Source organism: Panthera onca, chromosome D2, assembly GCF_046562875.1.
Source record: "Panthera onca isolate mPanOnc1 chromosome D2, mPanOnc1 haplotype 2, whole genome shotgun sequence".
In the NCBI taxonomy this organism is placed as follows: Eukaryota; Metazoa; Chordata; class Mammalia; order Carnivora; family Felidae; genus Panthera; species Panthera onca.
Window position 1 is genome coordinate 36,624,693 of NC_138349.1, and position 6,571 is coordinate 36,631,263.

General features: G+C 34.3%; 1 protein-coding gene across 1 annotated transcript in view; it reads left to right on the top strand.

The window, feature by feature from the left end:
• Positions 1 to 6,564, top strand: part of HTR7 (5-hydroxytryptamine receptor 7) — a 112,873-nt gene extending 106,309 nt beyond the window's left edge. Inside the window, exon 8 of the transcript XR_013550522.2 lies at positions 5,161 to 6,564. The gene's annotated coding sequence lies outside the window, so the exon portion shown is untranslated. The remainder of the gene's footprint in view (positions 1 to 5,160) is intronic.
• Positions 6,565 to 6,571: the final 7 nt, after the last annotated feature.

Sequence of the window (6,571 nt, forward strand, 5' to 3'; positions counted from 1 at the left end):
CATGTTTTGGAAATAAATTTAATAATGTGACAAGAAAACTCATGGTATAATTTTGAGTGGAAAACTCCAGGTAAGAAGCTGCATATATAGTAATAAAATCCCAATTTAAAACACTGATATACGTAAGTCCTTGCATACATATGCGTATGTACATATATATGTGTTTATATCAAACTGTTAAAAGTGATTATCTCTGGATATTATTACAGGCGATTCTTGTTGCCTTTTTTTATACTCTTCTGTATGTTCAAAATGTTAAAGATAAGTATATTTTAATAGTAAATGGGTTTACAAATTATTGTTGTTCTCTCCTTATCATTGCCTATGTTTTCCAAATGTTCATAGAACATATAAGTGGAAAAAAGCAGCAATCAATTCACAGTATTTGATACGACTGTGTACTGAGATACAGAAGTGGCTTCCTGATTTAGTAGACTTTGGCTTCCAGTAGCTCTATAGACCTGAATAATATATCTCTCAGTGTGTGTGTCTGTAATCTATTGTGTATTATATATATTATATTATATAACATAATATAATATAATATAATATAATATAATATATTATTAATTATAACAATTATAATATATCATATAATATATATTATATATAATGCATTCTATATCCAATTAGATTATATATATATAATGTATTATATATGTAATGTATATAATATAATGTATTATATACATATATATGTATATGATACATTATATATATATATATATACATATATATATATATATAAAATCTAATTGGATTTTTACAAGAGTGGAGTATTCCCAAAGCACAAACAATTCGCATGCATATGCTTTCGCATGCATATATATATATATATATATATATATATATAAAATGTATTATATATGTAATGTATATAATATAATGTATTATACACATATATATGTATATACATATATATGTGTATAATACATTATATATATTTTATATATATACATATATAATATAAATATAAATATTTATATAAATATATATATTTTATATTTTATATATATATTTATGTATATATATATATAAATATATATATAAAATCTAATTGGATTTTTACAAGAGTGGAGTATTCCCAAAGCACAAACAATTCGTGTGCATATGCTTTCTTTGACTATGTCACCATGGACTCTAATGAGATCAAGCTTATTTGCCCTTCAAACTACAAGCACTAGAATTTCATCAGATGGCTTTTAAGTAAGCAAATTCATATCCTTAAAATATGGAGATGTAACGATGAATAGCACTGAACAGTTCTGTTCAAATTTATGTATAAATTTTGCTATGCTTTCCTCTTGCCAGTGTAGAAATCTATAGAGGTATTAAAATGCAATTTACATTATGCTTAAAGAAAGTGACTTTGCCTAATACAATACAAAGCCATTGAATGCTAACCCCATGACATGTACGCCTCCTTGAACCACCAAATACCATTGAGAGGAGCGAGTGAATTATCGTAGGTGATTTTAATTTAGATTACTAAAACATTTCCATAGACATAGAAGTCTGGGTTGATTAAACTTTAAACTTATCTGATTATAGCACTTATTATATTATGGTTGAAGTTACAGGAAAGTACTTCAATTGATTGGATAATTATGAATAAATAGGGAAGGATATGACTTTTAAAATTTGTTTCAGTTATTTAAGTGATTGCTATACGAAGGAAATTAAGAAACTGAAATGGTCTTGACACTGTATCAAATTGCCAGACAGAAACTCTGAAGATGAATAACTTCATGGTGTCTATAGTACCATCAATTTAGAAATAGTTACTTTAAGAGATAAAAAGATAAGGATAAAAACATGAAAATTCAACTAATTGAAGTATTTCACCAATTGAATGTTATTGGCCATCTGTCTCTAGCTCATTTCCTCAGTTGATTTCAGAGAAGTCTCCCTACGAAAGTGTCATTAGATGTGCTATACAGATCTCAGAAAAAGAACCGTGAACAACATTTTTATTGGTTCATTTGGTCTCAGATTTGTGATTCCCATTGACAGAGGGGATCTTGTGTTATAATTTAAATACTCATAAGATGTTATTCTAAGGAATCTTTTCTTTTGCTGAAGATGGTGGAGGCTGGGAGTAATTGCATAACTGCCCAAGGCCATGTACCTAGAAGTGGGCAGGAGCAAGTCAAAGGCTGCTTCTTAGATAATAAAGCCCAGACTTCCTCTCAGCTCCCAGGATGCAGGCTGCCATGTCCCATTGCATCAGACCTTGACCAATTCAGAGGACTTTTTTCAGGTTCATCAGATCTTTCTTGTCACGTGACTATAGATGACTACATCTCTCATTAGAGCGGTACATTTGTTACATCTGAACCGAAATTGATAAATTATTATTAACCCAAGTCCATAGTTTACATGAGAGTTCACTCTATGTGTTATACATTCTATGGGTTTGACAAATGTGTAATGACATGTATCCACCAATTCAGTGTCCTACAGAATAGTTTCGCTGCTCTAAAAATTCTCAGTGCTCCACCTGTTCACCCCTCCCTCCCCAGGCCCCGGGAAGCCACTGATCACTTTGCTGTCTCCATCGTTTTGCCTTCACCAGAATGTCATATAGCTGGAATCATGCAGTATGCAGCCTTTGAGACTGGCTTTTTTCACTTAACAACATGCACGTAAGGATCTTCCATGTCTTTACAGGGCTTGATAGCTCATTTATGTTTAGCACTGAATAATATTCCACTGTCTGGATGGACCACAGTTTATCCTTTCACCTATGGAAGGACATCTTGGTTGCTTCTAGGTTTGAGCAGTTATGAATAAAGCTGCTATAAACATCCATGTGCAAGTTTTTGTGTGAACAGAACCACACAAAAGTTTTCCATTCCTTTGGGTAAATACCAAAGTGTGCAATTGCTGAATCATTTATAGGGATGTTTTTAGTTTTGTAAGAAACAGCTAAATTGTCTTCCAAAGTGACTGCATCATTTTGCATTACCACTAGCAATGAATGAGAGTACCTGTTGCCCCACATCCTTGCCAGCATTTGGTGTTGTCAGTGTTCTGGATTTTGGCCACTCTAATAGGTGTGTAGTGATATCTCATTGTTGTTTTAATTTGTTTTTCCCTAATGACATATGATGTGGGGCATCATTTCATATGCTTGTTTGTCATTTGTATGTCTTCTTCGACAAGGTGTCTGTTAAGGTCTTTGGCCATTTTTTAATTGTGTTGTTTGTTTTCTTATTGTGCGCAATCTAATGTAGTTTTTAACCTTTATTAATAAAATCTTTTCCCTTGTTTCTTTTGTAACTCCCACCCCGCCCCCCGCCTTTTCAAATAAATTACTAGATTTGTTTCGCTAATACATTGTGTAAAGTTTCTTGCATTTATGTTCATGAGTGAGGTTCTTGTAACTTTCTTTTCTTGCAATGTTTTTATCAAGCTTTGATAACAAAGTTATTACGTTGGTAATATGGTCATAACATAACAACATGGTCATAAACCATGTTGGATAGTGTTCACTCTTAGTATATCCGTTGGTAATATTGTCCTGTAAAGTCAACTTTCTTGAGACTATGATTTTTTTTTGGTATAGGTTTTTAATTACAGACTCAGACTTTCAAATTGTTGTAGACTGTTCAGATTTATTATTTCTTCTATATCAGTTTTTATAAGATTTATTTTTCTAGGAATTTATCTATTTCATCTCTTCTTTTTTCTTTGGCTAATATCTCTAGGAATTGATAAGTTTTATTAGCTTTTTTTCAGCACACAAGTTTTGGCTTAGTTAATATTTTCTACTGTAAGTATTATTTCTGGTATGTTAATTTCTTCTTTTCATTATCTTACATTTTCTGCTTTATTTTATTTATTTTTAAAGTTTGTTTTGAGAGGGAGAGAGAGCAAGTGTGAGCAGGGGTGGGGCAGAGAGAGAGAGAGAGAGAGAGAGAGAGAAGGAGAGAGAAAATCTCAAGCAGGCTCTACACTGTCAGCACAGAGCCTGATGGGGCAGGGCTTGAGCTCACGAACCATGAGATCATGACCTGAGCCAAAATCAAGAGTCAGATGCCTAACCGACTAAGCCACCCAGGTGCCCTTCTGCTTTATTTTTATTCGCTATGTTTTTATACTTTCTTGAGATGGATGTTTATCTCACTGATTTATAGTCTTCTTTTCTGATACTTACTCTGAAGTTACAAATCTGTCTCCAGTTGTGTTCTATGAGTTTTGACATGCCATTTTTTGTTCATTGAAGTATAGTTGACACATAATGATACATTAGTTTCAGGTGTACAACAAGTGATTAGACAAGTTTATGCATGATGCTGTGTTCGGCACAAGTGTAGCTACAATGTGGCACCTTACAACACTATACCGTTGACTGTATTCCCTAGGCTGTATCTTTCATTCCATGACCAGAAGCCTTACCTCCCACTCCCCTTTGAACATTTGGTCCATCCTCTCACACCCCTGCCCTCTTGCAGCCATTAGTTTGTTCTCTTGTTCCACCCGGTTATGGGTCTGTTTCTGTTTTGTTTGTTTGTTTGTTTGTTTATTTAAATTTATTTATTTATTTTGAGAGACGCAGAGACAGTGTGAGTGGGGAGGGGCAGAGAGAAAGGGAGACGGAGAATCCTGCAGACTCTGTGCTGCCAGCTCAGAGCGCGATGTGGGGCCCAAACCCACGAAACCGTGAGATCATGACCTGAGCGGAAACCCAGAGTCAGAAGCTTAACTGACTGACCCACCCAGGTGGCCTGTCTAGTTTTTAGATTCCACATGTAAGTAGAATCATATGGTATTTGTCTTTCTCTGTCTGGCTTATTTCACTTAGTATAATACCCTCTAGGTTCATCCATGTCGTCATAAATGGCAAGATCTCATTCTTTCTTATGGCTGAATAATGTTCCATTATATATATATATATATATATATATATATATATATATATATACACACACACACACACACACACACACACACACCACATCTTTATCCATTCATCTATTGATGGACACTTTGATTGCTTCTATATCTTGGAATTCTAAGGGACCCTTTTTCCCAACATCTTCCACAGCCAAGGTCAAGAGAGTCATGTATTCCTATTTCCCGACGGTGAAAATCCTTGGTAGGGGGAGGAGTTTCAGATTCAATTCGAGTCTCTGCCGTCTTACCTTGTTTTCACAGATTTGTTTCCAGTCTTCCTTAGGCCTGTGAAATCCTAGGCTCTACATCTCCTGGAGTAATGGTAGGCTAATGTCTGCTTTTGGCTCTTACACAGTTCTTTCCCTACCAACTCAGCCGTGAATTAAAAAGAATTTAAAAAGATTTCATGCAGAATTTTAAGTTTTAGGGCTGTTACAGGAGCAGTTTCTATAAAAGTCTAGTCCGCCATGTTGCTGGCAGAAGTCTCCCCCTTGTCATTCTATAATTTGTGATTCTAAGATGACTTGATTAGTGACTATTATATTATGATTACATTTGTTACACACCAGCCGTTCCCTATCTGCATGTACCTAGGTCTACACGAGTCCACTAGATTTTGAGTAAAAGAAGGGGAAATTCAGCCATTAATCTGGAATTTCAGTACATTATTAACATCAAACATTTAGATAATTATTAGATACGTCATCATTTAGATGTGCCATGTTGTTTAGACACAACGGTTTTTATGTCCTGACTTGCCACTTTTGTTTTAGATTTAAAAATAACTCATCCATTTTGGTTTTGGCTCATCTTGTCCTCTCACTGCTGCTCTATCTTTTGTTTAAAAATACCAACTGCATTTTAAAAATAGGAGGCATTATTTTAGAACTAGAGGTTAGTATAAGAGTACAGTTAAGCTGTGGTGGCATATAATTCTGATTATAATCAATTCCCTTCTTGGCATATTCTCTTGAGGATGGGATGACCTAGCAGAAGGCATTAGTACCACCAGTTACACTGATACACTACTGAAATGTTTATTTTGGAGCATTAGGAAAAAACTTGGAAACCAAAGAGTAATTTACAATTGTTAGGGAGTTCACTGAGCCATTTCGGTTATAATTTATTAATCCCATTTTACCCACAAGGAGTTTTAATCAGATGATTTACCAATGTATTGAGAAGTGCCACAAACTAGGAGAAAAATAGAAGCAAACATATTAGTTCTTATGAATAAACCAAGCTTCTTCCTCGAATTTTCTTCAGACAGTTTCTAAATAAAGAGATGTGCCAAGTTTACAGTAGAGGGGCCATTGCATTTATTGTTCCATTGTTCTACAAGTTGAAATCAAATTGAAACATGTTCCGTAATGTCTCTCTGAAGTCAACAAGGCACAATGAGCACTAGAAACAATTTGTTATTGTTCTAAGCTCTCGTTGGTGTCCACAAATAACCTTATGTGAAAATGACACACAACAATAATTCACCTGAAGAGGGTGGTTAGGGTTTGGGGATTGACTTCAGGAATAAAGATAGATTTGGTCCATACTACCTACACCCCACCAGTTGAGCTAGCCCAACACCTCATCTGATGACAATAATAAGAGGAATAATAATTCAACAAGCTGATGTTGCTGTAGTGTTTTATAATTTACAAAGAGGTTTTTATTT